The sequence below is a fragment of the Bombus huntii genome, chromosome 6 (assembly GCF_024542735.1).
Source record: "Bombus huntii isolate Logan2020A chromosome 6, iyBomHunt1.1, whole genome shotgun sequence".
Classification (NCBI taxonomy): Eukaryota; Metazoa; Arthropoda; class Insecta; order Hymenoptera; family Apidae; genus Bombus; species Bombus huntii.
The window spans coordinates 14,267,562-14,286,613 of NC_066243.1; the positions used below are offsets into that span (position 1 = coordinate 14,267,562).

The 19,052-nt window shown below is 39.0% G+C and overlaps 1 protein-coding gene across 10 annotated transcripts in view; it reads right to left on the minus strand.

The window, feature by feature from the left end:
• LOC126866671 (kinesin-like protein KIF13B) overlaps positions 1 to 19,052 on the minus strand; it is a 175,672-nt gene that overhangs the window by 125,637 nt on the left and 30,983 nt on the right. The window lies entirely within an intron of this gene.

A 19,052-nucleotide genomic window follows, 5' to 3' on the forward strand; every position in this document is an offset into this window, starting at 1 on the left:
AGAGAAAATTCATTTTCTCGAAAAATATAAATTACCAAAAGGCCATAAATCATAATTTACACGGGCGATCAAGATACACCGACGATGAAGATGATACTGACAACGATATTCATCAGAAGGTTCTATCTAATCTTGAAATTTATGAGACGTTCTGTGGCTACAGAACGTTCAGCCAATAAACGTCAAATTAAACACGAAAAGGAAATTTTTTAAATATTTCAAACTATCCAAGTATACCTCGAGAGCAGAAGAAATTATTCTAATTTTTTCCAAACGATATCTCACGCTACATCAACATAAATTTGACCAAATATCTTTTTTTTTTTTTTTTTTTTTTTTTCAAACGACGAGCAAATACTTTATGACTTTTATCTCCAAAGGAGTTGTTTCGCGAAACACAGTCCGAAAGTAAAAATTTCTCTCTCATCCCTCGTAAGGACTATCCTAAGGCCTGGAAAATCTCACTGATTACCCTCATCCCTAAACCCGGTAAACCGATATACGAAACCAGCTCCTATCGCCCAATCAATCTTCTACCTACCCTGTCTAAACTATTCGAGAAGATGCTCACGAATCGACTCCTTCCACTCCTAGAGAACTTGAAAACACTCCCAGATCACCAATTCGGCTTTCGAAAACAACATTCAACAGTAGAGCAAATCCATCGCATAACCCATACGATCAGCCAAACACTCGAAAAGAAAGAATATTGCTCAGCGGTTTTCCTAGACATCCAACAGGCATTCGACAAAGTATAGCATGAAGGGCTACTATACAAGCTTAAAAAGATCCTACCTCACCCCTACTACTCCATCCTAAAATCCTACCTAACCAATAGACAATTCATGGTTAAATGCCTAGACGCCACTTCCGCAACATTCCCAATAGAATCCGGCATACCCCAAGGTAGTGTCGTCGGACCCCTACTGTACTCCATCTACACTGCCGACTTACCTATATCAAACGAGATAGCAATAGCAACATTTGCAGACGACACAGCGCTATTAGCTACCCACGCAGACCCGGTAATAGCAAAATATAGCGACAGATATAGCAAAAGATATAGCAACAAACACCGAAACCCTCTAATCACTGGACTACTTGATACGACGGACCAGATTCGCAGGTTGAAGAGGCACTACCCGCTAGACCTAAACGCTAGATTCAATTAGTTATCTAAATTAAGTAATATTCACTTCTTTATAATACGTACTTATAAATTATACTTATCTATAACAAGTATTAACTTATTATAAATAATCAGCCATGTCACTGCGCCACGCCAGAAAAATTACTGAAAATTCTCAACGTGAGAATTAATTGTAATTTTAACAAATAAATAAAAAAAAATCCCTCGCAAGGAGGAAAGATAGAAAAGGGCCCGTCACGTTTTAGTATTCTGCATGGCAAGAGGAATCTGCACGGAAATGAAATCGCATAATGAAGACGGACAGACATGCACGACAATGGCGGCGAATAGCAAGCGGTTCAATTTCCAAGTTGCTACGTACAGAGAAGTTGCCGGTGCGTTTCAAAAGCGACAACTTTCTCCGATCATAAAGCCGTGAAAGTCTAGATTCATTGTTAATATCCATGCATCGACTGGTACAAGACGTTTAGTTTCTCTGGAGTAGCTGCTTGAAAATTAGTTTCTATTGTGTTCGATTTTATTGTATTATTTATTGTTTAATAGCCAGTCGTATAACTGTATTTTTTTTTAATTAACGTTAGCGTCAATTCCATCGTGTAATTACGAAGCAAATTGTATGGGGATAGCGTAATTTTGAAATACGCTGTAATACCATATTATCAGTGTAATTCTTCATTACAGATTGTACGATTAGACTATCATTTTATTTCTTTAGTTTCTCCACCTTTTTTTTTTTTAATTTTTTAAATTAAACGTTCCAAATTTTGCGAAAGTATAAAAACGTTGATACCTCAAGTTTCAAGTGTAGCTAGAAAAGATCCACAGTGAGAAAATTGTCAAGACAGCATTTGAAATAATTTCAAACACGAGAGATTCGAAAACTATCGATTCTCTATACTCGAAGCTCCAAAGTTTGAAGATTCGAAATATACGAATGTATAAAATTTCGATCATCGAAGGGTTCAAAATCGAAAATTCCGAAACTAGAATTCAAACTTCCAAAGATCTAAAATCTCGAGATCCCAGGATCTTCAATTTCAAACATTCGGAAGCAAACGAAATTCTGCGACTCGTGAGCCGCGAAATTTTACTCTACCAGTCAATCTGCCAAGCTGTCGCGAATTCAAAGCTCGTCGAACAATTCGTCGAAAGCCGATTGCCGCTCAAACAGTCCGGTCACGAAACACCTCGTTAATTGTACAACATCCTGACGCGTTAATTTTCACTGTCGTCAGTTTGTCGCAACGTACGAGAGAGATATACGTCATCGTTTATAAATAACGTAGAACACGATACCTGACCATTCATTCGCGATATCCCCCGTTCTCTTGTCTCTGACTGACCAGTGATCGTTGCTCCCTCAAGGTCCCTATCGATGTGACTTGTCCGTACTCAGGATGACATCCTTTTGAACGTCATCGTCCTATTACGTTCCTGTCACTCCACCGCAATGTTTATTAAAGAAGATGAATAACCTTTCATCGATTACGCGTTAAACGAGACAGCCGATGAGCGACTTTTATCATAGAGGAAATGGTATTTAGCATGTCTAATTAGTTGATTTCAATCAGATTCTCATATATTTGTCTCTCGCTTTTTAATTTCCGTCCTTTTCTCCTTTTCGTCCTTTTCGTCCTCCTTCTATGATTCGAAAATCTATTTCTTGGCTTATTAAGTTAGCTGTTGCGACGACCTGTTTGATAACTTTGAAAACTGTGTACCTAAGGTGTGTCACGAAAAGTAGTAGATATACGTAACGAATGTTTTATTTTTTAATTTTATCAGCGATAGGAAATTATCCAACATGAAATATCGCTATTTCTTCGTGGCCAGAGTACTCGTTGGAAATAGCTAACTGATCAAACGCTTGAAACCTTACGCGAGGTTTATTTCAGTTGCGTAAAGCATAAGTATCGTGTATTGTTCGGACTGTATCGTTAATATGACCATTTTAAGATAAATTCAGGAATAGATCTGTTACGCCGGGCGACTCTCTACCTGGCCCAGGTCACACACCGCGGACCAGACGGACACCAGATGGCGTATTCCTCTTCCTTACGACGTACCCTCAATAGCCTTAAGCACCCGTTATAAATCCGAGTAATTTGCTTGCTAAGGTCCTTCAGACCCCACAAATGTCTTTTTCTCAATCACTTTTAAAGACATTACTGAAAATTCTCAACGCCAGAATTGATTGTAATTTCAACAAATAAATAAAAAAAATACTTTTAAAGACTATTGTTTACTACGGCTTGACACAGGAAAGTTAGTTTTTCTCACGTACGATGCTTCCCATTAGCAACTTTCTATCGAGGGCGGTTAAGACCCTTCCTAATCCACCAACCTTCGTTTATCCAATCAGAAGCAGTATATACTGCCCTCACTTTCCTGACCAAAAGTGTCATGAACAAATAGGATGGTCCCGTGCGCTAGACACACCCATCGCCAGCTTTCCTCCGACACAGCATCGTCACTCAACTTCACTTCCTCTACACCGTTGGAAAAGTCAACTATTAAGTCTAACGCTATCGCCTGTCGTGGCAGTCTAAGCATAACGCTAGAGTAGCATCATTCACGCAAACTATTGTCGGTTCTCGGTATTGTCGAACATACATCTCCTCTACTAAATATATTGTAGTGCTACCGTCCACTAACACCCTAAATTCAATTATAAGAGCCCTGCTCTAGCGTACATATCTATCTTATCTTCGTGTGATAAGTTATTATCAATTTATCTCTGCTCAACAGTGTAATCTAAGTGTTGGAAATACATAATTTATAATTCTGTGAATCACGGTGTTATACAAACTTAATCACCCCTATTATCTCAACGGAAAGCAGGGGATCGATCAATTCGTGGCGTCGATTGCTATAATCGTAACGGGAATTTACGACTCCCGTTGACGTCTCTCCTCGCGATTACGTCTCCCCGCGATTGGTCGAAAATACAAGATCGGACGTAGAAAAATACATATCGTTGGGTAGAGTAGATGTTTCATATTTGAGAAATATAAAATTTTCATATTATCTAACGTAGAATTTTTATATATATTATATAAATATCGTGGATTATTTGTACGCAAAAAATTTGGATATTCTTTCACGTGTAAATAATTTACATTTTACACGAGTAATATTTTTACATACCATATAAATATTAATCTCGTATCTCGCGGGTATTAAAGATGTTATACGAATAAAATACTTTTATTTATAGCGTATAAGACACACATTTCGTTCGAATAGTCCAATTACTTCTATCGATTTTCGATTACCCGTGGACGTTAAAACGCGACACGAATCTCGTCATCGTGGACTAACGACGTATATTAAACGAAGGGGAACTCCAGCAATATTCCTCTTGCTGATATTACCTCCTACCGAAGCTCGCGACTTCTGCAAACATTTGATACGTAATACGAAATTTTCACCGCCACGTAATCTCGTGAAACATCAAACATCGTCGTTGTTACACCGAATATTCTGACGTAACGAAACCATGAGATCCATTTAGAAGCAAGTTTCTTTGCTGACGGTGTGTTAGAGAAAACTTTTCACAACGTCGAGCTTGCAACTTCTTCCTGGGAACTTCCTTTGGCGAAATATTAATCCATTTTATATCAACGTCTCGTTGGATGCTCGCTGATCTTGTTGCCAGCAACATTACGTTCAATGTTTCTTTCGAAAAGAAAAACCTAATACGTCAACTTACAATTAGTTAGATTATGGAGTTAAGTTTCCCATGGACGTAAATAATCTTGTTGAAGTTTAGATCAGTATCGTTGGATTAAGTCGATCAAACGTTTCGGTATTTTCATTCAATTTGTACAAAGATCGCCAACGAAATTTATAATCAGCCGATATTCGTGAATTTCCCTGTAATATTATCGCTAGTCGCTGTAACACTACCGATATTCGCTGTAACACTATCAGTGCTCAAATTATCGTGGGTTGCGCGTGATTTAGTCGATATCGGTGTTCTACTAGAGCACTGTCAATATCAGCGTCTTCCTATAATACAGGCATTACAGACATGCTTGTACTGTACATTGTCAATATCAGGTTCTTGCAATAGCACGATGTAGTTGCCATACTATATATTAGATTTCTAATCTAATCAAGCTTCGCGTAATAATCGATTCAATCGATCAAGAGGGAATTTTACAGCCAAAAACTTGGAACAACGATAACTTTACTACGATCGTATCAAATTTTATACCCTTTTCTCCTATATATAATTTTACTTTTAGGGCAAAATTACGATGCAGAAAAGTAATTTAGAGATAAACAGGCAACTTCAAGCTTTTATCGACCAAAATCGAAAAAGTTCTAGAGATAGGATCGCTTCTAAAAAAAAAAAAAGAAAAAAGAAATTGTACTACAGGAGCAATAAATTCAAGTAAAAAGCGCGCTGTATAATCCCTTGAAGCTTTTTAAAAATTCAGACATATTTATGCAGCAAGCTAGCGTTAATAAATCAAACAGGACGCAAACACCGTTGGAAATCGTAAGAGGCTACGATCTACGGTAGACCACTATGGACTGTTTAAATTTTCCGTTTACACCTACTCGTATTTCTCTACAAAGTGTCGCAGCAACTCTCTGTAACTCGAGATTCATGAAATCATGTCAAACTTTAAACTTCTTAGTTTATATTACCTTAACAGCTGCATTTGTTCTACGTTTGTAGTTTATAAATTAATATTAAAGTTGAGAATTGTCGTAGTTTAGCTATTGTTCGTGACACGGATATATTGGATTCTGTCGTGAAATGCGATATGTTCTTACGTGACAGATTTTAAATTAGTACTTTAATATGTACAGTTGTTTATCGACTAAATTAAAATACGCGAGTTTTCTCTATTGTTGCTTGACACTTTACATCTATCGTCTGCTACAGTTTCGTTCAATGGTACACTTTCTATTGAATTTTCGAAATTATACTAAATTCAGGAATATTCGATTCCGCTAGTATTCCCTGTCGAGAGGATTGAAAATATTTAGCAAGTTGCTCCCTTGATTCCTAAAATACGCACATAATTCCCGAATTATCCACTAACCAATCGTAAACCTCTTTTCGTTCAACAGTCATCGATAACAATTTACATCTATCAGTTACCAAAGTTCCCTCGACTAGCCAACTTGATCAAACCCTTCGTCACAACACTAGCAGCTATTATTCGATAATCCTGAAATTGCTCGCTAAACAACCTTCCCTAAATCAGCAATGATAGCACCCATTTGCTGCTATCATTTATCAATAACAATTTGACGTCTATCAATTACAAGACTTCGTCAAAGTGTATCGCAACTACGCTTAATCAAATGCCAACCAGTACGACGTGTAATCGGGAAAAATGATTCAGTGAAGAACTGCCTCGACATCATCGGTCATTCCTTTTTCGTTCGACATTCATCGATAACAATTTACATCTATCAATTATCAAACTTCTCTCGTTTCAAAACTTCGTCAAACCGCGTCACGAACGCTTCAACGTCGCATACTACCAGCCATTAGCCAACTCTCGGTAAATTCTCTAAATTGCCTAAACCACTACAGACTGCCTGGAATCATCGGTCATCAGCAGGCGCATGCCTCTCGCCTAATATCCGTCGACGTCGCTTACGGTAGACGACGCGACCGCCCTTTGCATTTCTATTTACACGACGCAAACGTCGCTGGAAACTAATAACGTGGCTAATCCCGGCTGGTTCGCCGAGAAGAAACAAAATGTCAACGGTAAAACGGTTGGCGAAAACGTTTTGGCACGAGAACCCTCCTATCGGTGCGTTTTATTGCCAGAAACGGTTCTCGTCGCGAAGCACGCGTCCTCGTCATCTTGGATTTTATGGCCACGGTGCCGCTACGATTTACGACGACTATCAGCTCGCTGGTCCGCGCAATAAAAGTCTCAGATATTGGCAGCACGCTACCGTTCTTACGTACGAGTTCATTATTTCCGTCTGCAGCGCGTATATTCGTCGTTGAGCGACAAATCGTCGTTACAAACTGAATAACACTGCAGTCCGGAACGGAAATAAGTGGACAGGTGGTGAAAATGTACGTCTAAATGAAGTTTCCTTAAATACAACCTGTTCGCACAAATATCCACGTTTCGTTTATTTATTGGATAATAATCTGTGTGCTATAAAGACATATAGCGGTGGTGCTAGTCCAATTAAAGTTCATCGATACCTACTTTTCATTATCTGTGCATTTATCTTTGTTCTCGACTGTACGTGCAAGTGTTTCCTCGGAGATTATGCTTTAATATGCATTTCGCATACTTTTTCTTCTCGCTGGATTATTTACGATCTGTCCACTAAGAAGGCAACGAGAAATTTGCGCGGATAAAGTTGACACGTAGGTGTACTCGATCGAAACATTAATATCTCGCTCGTATTAATTAAAAAGTCTACACGTACATTCACCTGGTACCGCGATCTAGCGAAATCTTCCATCTTTTCTTTTTTCATCTGGTACCTTGTATTCGGTAGAAAATTTACGATCTACGAAACAGGTCATCTTTTGTCTTGTACGCGATCCAGAGAGAACGTTATACCGAGCATCCTCACGGACGTTTGTATCTCCAACTTTACTACCTACTTAAAAGTTTCGTAGCGAAAACACGCGCTCCACGATTCGTCCCACTTCTCGGCGATTCTTCAAAATCGAAGCTGACGTCGGGCCCATGAATCTTTATGGAAACGTACGGAGAGTCGAAGAGATAGAAACTCTTGGACAGGTTGGACAGGCCAAGGGTTTATTAATATGAAACGTTTAGCCAAGTACCGTGGCGTGTAACGCCATTTATCTTTCCTGGTCTGGATCCTTCGGCTTGAACGCGTTTCTATTCGAACAACTGCTGTCTACGATTTAGTATATTTGTTCTGTAAAGTACGTCAAAGAGTCCACGGACCTCGATTCGACGATCGATACTAGAGAAATCAAGTCAGTACGGTGGAGTCTCGGTAACTGGAACCCGTTTCGCTCAAAAAACTCTATAAGAGTCGAATTTTGTTCGTTCCTTTCTGCTGCGCTGTGGAAGCAGCTCTGCAGGTCGAAATATAAATTTCCCTCAGATCGAATTATTCTTTTCGCTATCTATTTTACCTCTGTAACTGAAATTCAGAGAAGCTCGGTCTCTCTGCAAGTAGAATTTCTATAAGCTAGCGTGTATCGTGCCTGCCTTTATTACACGGAAACAATGTACATATTGTCCCTGGTCGTGTCTTTGCTCCTCCCGTGCAAACTGACTGCTACTCGTCAGTCGTGTGACAAACGTACACGGTTAGTAAAGTTTTGTAACGTTGAATTCACGCGTCCCTTACGTCTTTGAATCATCTGGGAACCGAACCCACGTACAATGAAGCCGAATTTTCGTTCGTTAAACCTCTCTCGGTCGAAACTTCGTTAAGTGGAAATCTCCATAATTAAGAGAGTGAAACTCTTCCCTTAAGATTCGAGTTACCGAAGTTCTAGCGGAATTAGCAGGGTCAGTCTTTCGTTGAGTTGGTAGGTGACTCGATATTTTCAGAAATTCCTTCTCTTAACCTCTTTCGCGTTCCGAAGTTGACGATTGGAAATTTGACGAATATTTCTATATCACTAGATTCTAGATGTTCTATATTCTACACTAATTCTAGATTCTGCTCTCTAGGTATAGATCGCATATTAATTCAGTAGCATAAAGATTCATATTAAATATATAAATATGACACTTTCGTTAGAGAAACGTACGCCTCTTACGAACCACAACGCAATCGCTCACGGTTAATTATCCTACGTGTTAATTGCTTGTGGCGTAGGAGGATCGTGAGTAGGCGTGCGTGCGCGCGCGCCACCGCTGAAACACGTTTACCGCCGCGCCGTGACTTTAGATATGATAAACTATCAGCTAGAAAAACAGCTAACATAATTACTAGTCCATGCGGCTGCTCGCTCATTAGTGCGAGACCTTGCATCGTAACGAGTTACCACCGATCGGATCAAGTTCAATACTATCTCTGCTATTTTATTCTATGTCGTTGGCCAGTTGAAAAGAATTTAAGGATCGTCGCTGTTGCTTTTATACTGATCTATGGAGATGATTATACGCGTCGATATAACGTAGGAAATAATCGACTCATTTGCATTCCTGTACTTCGTGCTTCGTTAGGAAAAACTTCACTCTCACTCTCATCTCCACTGACACGCTCATTTTCCTGTCGTGTTCTCGTCATTCCAACTTTTTCACGTATTTTCTTGATTCCAAGAAATTCGTCTCGCCTCTCTGTCGTCGATCGTCGCGATCGTTTCACCTTTTTCACGTATCTTTTTCATTCGAAGTAAATCATTATGTTACGACTGTTCTTCTTCTTAGGATTACTTTTACAAATCATTATATCCATGTGGCTATGGGAACATTATGCGACATAATTGACTTTCCTATAGGAATTGTTCGCTTCCATGGCGCTATCGTATTTACGATGATTGTTTGGGAGTGATCGATTACGTACGTGAAGGGCAGCTTTCATTGCTGTCGTTTTATCATTCTCACGCCATCGACGTGATCCTGTTAACGGGGCCACCAAATGATTTGTACGGATATTCATAAATTATGGAACGTTCGGTCTACCCGCGTCGATGTTTCGGATCTGGCACGTGCCGAGGATAATCGAGCCGAGGATAAAATTTTCTCAAGTGGGTCAGCATGTCGAAGCTCCAGGTTTTCGATTCCTATTCTCACATCGAAGGTTTTCATATGTTAATCATTCGTCGCTGGCGTTTTCAATAGACGAATGTCCTTCTGAGTCCGAAATTATTTTCACATTGTATACGTTGACACATATTATAGTTAACATTGTATAATATATATGTTAACGTTATATAAGCTGTATATGTATCTTTACTTTCGTATAATTCGTAAAGATTGGCATATTACGAAGTTTCGGTACATTACGAATCTTATCATCGTAATATTCTATGTGTTTAACAAATAATAATTATTATAATACTTTTGATTTTTCAACCGATCTTCTTAATATTTTCATTGGCCTTCTAATTGAAATTGCAAAAAAATTATTGGAAAAAAAGATGGATTGACGTACAAGCTTTTTATAAATATGTTACATTTTAATTAATTGAATTAGACCACTGGTTAAAGATGGTAACAAACGATCGCAACTTCTATTAGATATGCGTCGTAACTTTAAAGTAGCTCGTTCTAAGTCTATATTTACACGAAAAAGCATATACACCTATATGTATATCATTGATAATGGCGTTATAAATAAAGCAGGTGGAGAGATAAGAAGGTAGCAGATAAAATTCATCGGACACAAATAATATTTGTCCGCTAGTGTACAATATAGCTATTGTTCTGTTCGTACAATGACGTTAGCCAACTATTCCCATTTACGTACTTTCTGAAGTTTTTTTATTGTAAAAGTACGTGCGACCTTCGGGCAAATTATCTTCCAGTTTCTATATTCAGAGCGTGATACTTCATTTTCAAGTGGAATACGCTGATTTCACCTAATACTTCATTTTAAATATTCAAAATATTCGGTCTTAATATTCAAACAACGAAAGAAATCTCCATTTCAATTTCAGAATTTCATTTCGTAGATAAAATATTCAATAGCGATTGTCTTATTTTTCAATTTTTGTTGCACAATCGCGTTTTATTTTGAAGCTAAAATTAATTATATAGTTTTAAAGGAAAAATAAAACTCGGACATACGATAGTTTGAAACGACGAATAAACTTCGCTCCTATTCAACGAACAGCTAAATCGCATCCTTTATACGCGTTTCATCCGATTTCGAATCTACGAATTTTCTCACGAACAAGAGGAAGAAATCTATGCGCGATTACGATCCTGTGCATCGTCGTGAGGCATCGAGGCAAAAAATACACTACGAAGATCAGAAAAATTGCGCAGCGTCGCCTACGCCGACATTTTATGACAAGCAAAACAAGGACATCGTCCGTGACACAGATGGATTCATAGAACTTGGTGAACGAGTTTAGAGGCTAATCGATGACACAGGGCACATTTCAATCCGAGCGTCCTCCGGCTTCCAATCGGCTCGATCGTTAATAAAACGGTAAATTGCATCTTGACGGACAGTTAACACCCGTTCTCGATATCCGACCTGATTTCTCGACACCATGGAAACGACAGACTCTTGAGTTTCGGCTGTCGTTCGACAAAATTTCAGCCAATTTTTTTATCGGTTATCCATCTTTTTTCTTTTTTAATTATTCTACTATTCTTCTTCTTCTTCCATTTTTGTTATTCTTCCATTCCAGAATCACTAGGAAAATTATCGAATTTTCGCTATTATTTGTTACTTTTAAAACATCAGGATCATCGACCATTGAACTGGAAATATCCAATCAATTCGAGAACAGGTATTCTTGCAACGAAGAGACTAATAACACCAAAACTATGCAACCTTTATCCGAAACATTTTCCGATATAACATGGAAAACAATTTAGCTGAAACTCTCGGATGGTACTCGGCCTGTAGAATATCTACACAAGAACAAAGTACAGACCGGTAGTATTAGTCAGAAGAATATTTTTGTCGATTCATTAACATACTATTCCGATTCAGTCACCACCTTTCAGCTTCCAATCTCGTCGTTCCTCGAGCTATTCAGAATTCTTATCAATTAGAGGTTCAACAGCCAATCACTTTCCCGGCAGTTTCCTTCCACGGAACGCTGGTAATCGGTTTCACTTTCGTTTCTCTAGGAAAAACGTACGCGTTTAAGGCTCGGCTACCAACTTTGTTTTCACCTGGTTCCCCGGTAGTTTCGCAACAGTTACACAATGAATCGCGATCATCGAGGAAATATGACGCGGAAAATGGGCCAAGTGTGAAAAGAAATCTTATCTTCCCGTTTCAGCGGAGAAGACACATCTCGTTCTCTCGTTTCATCGCGTTTCGCGTACCTTTTGCTCGTCTTCGTTGCGTTCGTTGTTCCAATTATTCCGCGCGATTGTTCCACTTGCGCAAAACGTGTTTCGAACTGGATGTTTGCGCGCGATAAAAATCTTTCTTCTCGGTCGGAACAAATTCGTGCATTCTGAGTCATTTCTATACACGTGTGGCCACGATTGTTGCTGTTTCTTTTAAAACGTTACCAAACTCTCTGGCTTTACGTAATCATAGGCGTTTTGTAACGAGCTGAACGTGACGATGTTCGGGTTTTACACGAGGCGTCGAGAATTACAAAACTCGATCGTAAAGTTACGACTTACTTAACTCGACGTAGTTTCGCGAAATTTGGAAATTACACGCTGGCGTATCCAAGTTTCCTTAGTTAACACGTGTAAATAGACGATGGGAAACACGCGATAAAAAGGTTTCGTACTAATTCGTTTACGATCTTCAAATTTATGTACTCATTTTCGTGACGTTCAGAATCTCCACAAAAAAGTTCGTTCTGTACGAAAGATTCTGTATAAAGCGCGATGGATCGTCTGAAAGAAAGAAAGAAGGAAGAAAGCAGGCAGCAACGATATATCACGGAAATTGCTTTCTAACAAATAGGCCATTAAGGCCACGTTGATGATTATGTCGTTGTTCTTTAACTCAAGCAGCCAATACGACGGTAAGTAGCCATCGTAAAATAATTACTGGATGGTCACTTTCCACGTAAATGTCCTTGCCTGTCATCCATATAAAGTAACAGTAGCTTGATATAGTGGTCGTACTATACGTAGACTCATTCTCTGTAAGCTTATACGTTGAAACGATCGTTTATCATGGGAATTATTCCATCTATCAAGATAGAAAAAATTTCCGCCCAATTATCAGATCACGTTCCATCATCGTAAGTCATAAACGAATGCCAGAAATCTGGCTACATAAATTACAGGAACGCGAAGCTAGAGATATATAGAAGCATCCAGCGAACAAAAGGCAACATCACCGCTAATCCATATTTACACGCAGCAACGCTGACTAACTATGGCCAGCAGCCATTGAAACCTCGCTGTGTACGCACCGTGCAGGCTGTAGCAATAAATAATCGGTCTTTGTTGAAAACGCCGTGCTGTTCTCGCGCATTTTTCCACGGCGGCCAGTACGCTGCAACAGCATCGGACTTCACAAAGCCCCTTTCCGGATACGATCTCGTTCGATGTATGGTCTCGTTGTGACTTGTGACTCATACGACTTCTCATACGTTTCTGACGCTTCATACAAAACCGTAGAGCTTTTTGCATGACGTCGCTGCTCCTTCCTATCTTGCCAACTAACGCGTATACACAGCATTCCATCATTTTCCATTTAAAACATCGCCAGCGTACTTACTGTAGAAGAAAAGATGGGGCTACTTCGCGTGACAAAATGTTCGCAAGTTAGAGGGTACAACTTTCCAATTGCAGAGATTCTTAACTCATTTGTATCATGGCCCTACTTCGGAGGACTGGTCCTTATCACCGCGCGAGGTCGGTCGTACGTGTTGCACCATGACATCCGAGTTCTTCATAGAGTTTATCGAAAATTTATTGTTCAAAACGATCGGTAGACAATGTTACTTCGCAAACATCGCATCTTACATTCTTTATAAGAGAGGAAAAAGGTAAAAATTATTTATTTAAAAAGAAAATTATTTAGATTAAAATGGAAATAAAAGAAATCAGTCGCAGCGCGCGTATTAATCCGCGCTTGGAAGCAAATGGGTTAAGAACGGAACTAATTCCGTGACAAAATGATAAAATCGGTTATCTGACAGTTATCCGGCCGATAACACGCGACAATCGATGGCTCGATAACTCGGATCTGTACAAGTCGAAGATCCCGTGCCACTCCGCAGCGAGAACGTTCTATCGGCCGAAACAAAACTCCGACTATTTGCCACGTGTCCAGATGCATTTTATTTGACGCCCGTAGCTCGAGCTTAGAGTAGCCAGACTTCTACAACATGTTCAAGTTCGCCTCTATAAGTGGAACCTCTATCGTTGCTGCTTCTGCAACACGAAGCGTGTGTCTGTGTGCAACGATAGGATCTAAAACAGTTTCGAATCACTTCGAATCTGTATCGGTGCAGATGATGACAATTCCGAATCACTTGCAACAGGATTCGAAGCTTACGACTCTTGAGAGTCTTGGCTCAGTTTTGAATCTTAATAAGCCTGGAATCTTCCAAGTGTCTCGATTCTCGTTCATCTTGGAAGCCTTGAAAGTTTAGTCTTCTCGGAAGCCTGGATCGTGCCTTGTCGTCAAAATGACGGTCGACGAATCCATCGAGCCGCTCCTCCGTCTTTGTTTATGCCTCAATAAGATAAGCCGCATAGAGCCATAGTCTTTAGAGCCTGCACCATGGCCTAAGCATCGCTTCCACTCTCAAACTCTCGAGCTCGAAGACTATCGAATATCCCGCATCAACGCTTCCAAGATGATCAATACTTGAGAGACATTAAATACCCGACGAATCTATTAAGAATCAACAGCGATCAAGGCTCTCAAGAGTCTTAAGATTCCAATGAGATTCGACGCGATTTGAATTTGCCGCCATATATGTATATTACATTCGAAGCGATTCGAAAGTGTTTCAGATTCCATCGATGGCTTAGAACGTCACGAGGCGTTAGAAACCAATCAGCGCACGTATCGTTTGTCTTTAAACTGTTGCGATTATCCCAAATCACGTAAGACGTAAGAATGAACGTATCACGATAAAAATCATGTTCCTACTTCCACATCCATGGAAGCTGTTCCTTTTTCCTGAGTCGAACGCGTAATTGGCATCACTTTGCTCGCATCTTTAACGTTTACATTTCATAAAACGAATTGTACGAGCAAGCTTGGGATGATACCAACATCTTCCGAAAAGGTGAGCCTTCGTACAAGCTTCTGTACGTGCAAATTTCGTTTGTTAAACTTGGTAAACTCATTTGGTAAACTCTTTTACCCGGAAATTTCGATAGATCTGGACCTAATAACTCGAAGATTTTCGCTCTTCTCTCGAGCTTAGAGTTACCGATTCCTGCGACTATAATGATGATTCCTGCGACTATAAACACACGAATTAGAAAAGATACGTACGACGAACTTCGTATCAGGGCACGCTGAATTTCCTGCATTTTTTCCATATCGTATGATAGTATTTGACAGGTAAAATCCAAAGATACTAGGTTTTCAGACGCGGTATAATATTACCGTAATATATAAACTGTAAAAATATATAGAAAATGTATATAGTATGCAAACTACTATACTACTATATAAATAACAACGTCTCAGTCTTATTTTCGCTTATGTATCACACCGAATAATGTTTGTATGGAACATCGTGACATCCTGTACACAGGTTTTCGCGTAAGTACAGGCGCACGTGTAAGACACGTTTACAACAGCTCGACGAAACGAAATTACGAGGCTGGAAACGCGTTTTCTCTGTGGCCCTCGTGCTTGAAAATATCCGCAACGCTCGAGTATCTTCCACGACGCCATCGAGGCCAAACGAGCACCCTCGTTCCCGAATATATCCGACATTTTTCGCCTCTTCTCGTTCCCCAGCGCCAGTTTCATCCACGGGATACCAAGGACGAACTATAGTTTTGCGGATACGATAAAGATTCCGTGCGTTGAGTGGTTGGCTTTGGTGCACGGAGATAGGTGCAAAAGGGCGTGCCAAGAAATGTTACGCGTTTTATGATGTTGAGTCATCGAGATGGAAAAAGTAGTGGACGCATATAGAAGAACAACGTTATACGGGTACGTTTTCACAGATATTGTTGGACGTCGTGATCTATTCCTCGATTGACATCACAGTGGTGTTAAGGCAACGTGATCGTAACGCGTCATATCGTGCAAGGTTTTGTATGTTTAATTAATCCGGGAATTTTTCGAAAATACAGTCAGTGTAAAATGTATATTCGCACGGTACTCGAATTACAAAATTGCAAAATTATCAAAAAAACAGGAAATATATACATATTCTTACGAATGTGCAAAATAATTTCCAAGGAAAAAAGTGAAAAGAAAAGACGAAGAACGCGATAGCTATTCCTGCTGTGAAAATGTTAATAAACATCCAGCGAACAAAAATAAAGATATATGTGTAATAAGTATTCCTATGATTTCATAGGTCAAAACGTACACAAACACGAAAAAAGGTCGACCTTCTTAAAGAAAGCAATAACATCCCGTAAATCTCTGAGGAAACAATGTCAAACATTGTCGGTCGGCTTTTTCTTCTATCGATCAGGATTTTCCAAGTTCCAGTAGCAAGATCCAATTAAATGACGCGTCTTATGCTACCAACGAGTAATCTTACGCGAATTACACGAAGAAATAGCAAAGAGAATTAAGACAAGAGAAAAGAAAAGAAACCAGGTGAGAACGAGCAGAAAGTTGTAACGACCTCGCGTGAGAGAGGAAGAAAGAGAGAAGATAAATCAATAAACGAATGAAACCGTACATGAGAACCGTCCAGGAAGAGCGTGCGGCTAAATCCTGGCGAAAGAAACCGGAAGAAAGGAGAAGAGAGGAGAAGGGCGGCAAACAAGCGTATTTGAAAAAATAGAACCACAGCCACTGTTTCAAAAGGATTGTTCCCCGTGGCGAAATAGTTCTTGCAGTCATTGTTCTTTTCCTCGAAAGAACAGGCTCTTTTCAAAGGAAAACGTCCCTTTCACACGTAAACGAAACGCCTCTAGCGTGTAATCAAAATGTCTCTTGTATCGTTTTTCCGCCGTGAAAAAAGAAACAAAAAAAAAAAAAAATGGATATAAGGTAATGGAAAATTGGCTGTGTCGTTTCTCCGTTAATTTTTGGATTTTTGGAAATATAGTAGAAAATTTCTCGAAACGAATGCTGGTCATTTTATTGAATTATGTGCGATCCATCTTGTTCCAATAGAGCAACTAAATAAAATAATATAAAAGAGAAACTGTCGTGCATCTACTGTTTCCTTATAAAATGAAAGAAATTATTGGCACAACCTAATAGAAAGTTTCTATTCATAATACCAAAATACATACGTTTCTCGTATCTATCACAATGATTAATAAAGATTAACCGAATAACAAAATTTCATCGTCCTTGTTACCAGGAATTAAAAATTTTTCATTACAACATACTAAAATACGAGTGTTGAAATAAGTGTCTTAATAAATAATAAAAATCACCCAGGTAACAAAAGTTTTTGAATGAAACGATCGTCGAATATCTTTCGCTATCCATCGTTCTAGAGATTGTAATTTGTTATTTATCAGAGAATGTGTCAACCTAATTCTGCGATAGATACGAAGATCGAATTTGTTTCGATATAATCTGATGGATTTCCATCGTAGTTACGATGTTCGCGTACCATGGATGTTCCAGCAACGATGTTATCTGCCTACGTCGATAAGACTGTACGATCTAATTATCTGACAAATGGCGCCGATACGCGCATGTATCGCAGTTTCTTCTTATCTGCATTGATGCTGTGGCTGTCGCCTACAAACCCATAATAATCGCCAGAACGATGAATTTTATTTCTTGGTGCGCGATCTAACGTTCTTTGAACTTTCGGTTTTATACGCAGCTATAATTTCTCTATTTTAAGCCAGTTCTTCTTGTCTTGTCAAGCAAAATTATTAATTCTACTTGCACTCAGCTTTCACAATTCTCATCTAATCTCATCTCATCAAAGTATCGCGCTCTACCAAACGTGCGCGATAAGACGAAACACAAAGAAGATATCGAAGCATTTTCAGTTTGAAAAAAATCTTTCAAACTGTGCGATACGTTGACATAAACGAACGTAAAATGCGAATTTTATGCTTCTTTTTCCTTTCGACGAAAACGTCGTATATCCAAAGAAGTTCAATTTCAGACAAATTATTACGACAGTAGCAAGTTTCTTTTTAAAGCAACTAAGCTAAAAAATTGTCTAAACGCGCTCGCAGTATCTCTCGTACAAATAGTAGCGAATTTCTTCGCTCTAATCGACGAGGTGTCTCGATTATTAACACGGTACAGATAAAGCAGCATCTTATCGTTCCTTAAACAAAAAGGAAACTCCTAGCATCGTAACGATAATTCAAAAACAGATTGCATACTGCTCGATAATTGCCTCGTACGATGCAATATCAAGCAGGCTCTGATAAGTTTGAATTATGTGCGTCGTGGACAAACTAAAATGCGGAATAAATTAGGAACTTCGATCCTATTATCGTATCTTTTTAATCCGGAAATTTTCCATAAACGTACAGACATCCAAAGCCCAACGATAATCAAGTGTATATATATTCATATATAATTGATCATTGCTGGATTCTGGATATTTATTTATATACATATACATATTCGCGTTTAATCTGCGTCATAAAACGAACAATGATCGTTAAATTATTCAACGATTCGCATGTATCCATCATCCTCAACCACTATTATTCCCTGTTCCATCGCATAAACTTCCGAATTTCATGTATTTCCGTTGAACGGATAAGGAGGAGCAAGTTTTTCAGCGCGATTACTCGAAAGATAAGAACTTTCGAATGTATCTCATTGGAATTTCATGAGACAGTTACTATCTTATCGTGGAGGAACTCGACCGACCGACGTGAATTCGATGGATCACGAAACTTCGACAAAAGATTAAGAAGGAAAAAGATGCTCGCCGAGGGAAAGTCAGAATTATGCGGAAAAATTTGAAGGGCTCAGGCAAGAACGACTCCTCGTCTATATTTTTCCTTCTCTCGGGAGAGCAAGAGGACTATTCCAGCGTCTTTACTATCTACCGAGTGTCTTTCCATTCTCTTAAACGAAATATTTATCGTATTACACGTCAAAATTCCCGCTCTATTGTGTTCGCGTTTTGGTCTCCAAATTTTTCTATAGTATAAATAATACTTTGCAACAGTCTTTAGAACAATTACAACTATTCGGAATAATTTTTAAAAATCCG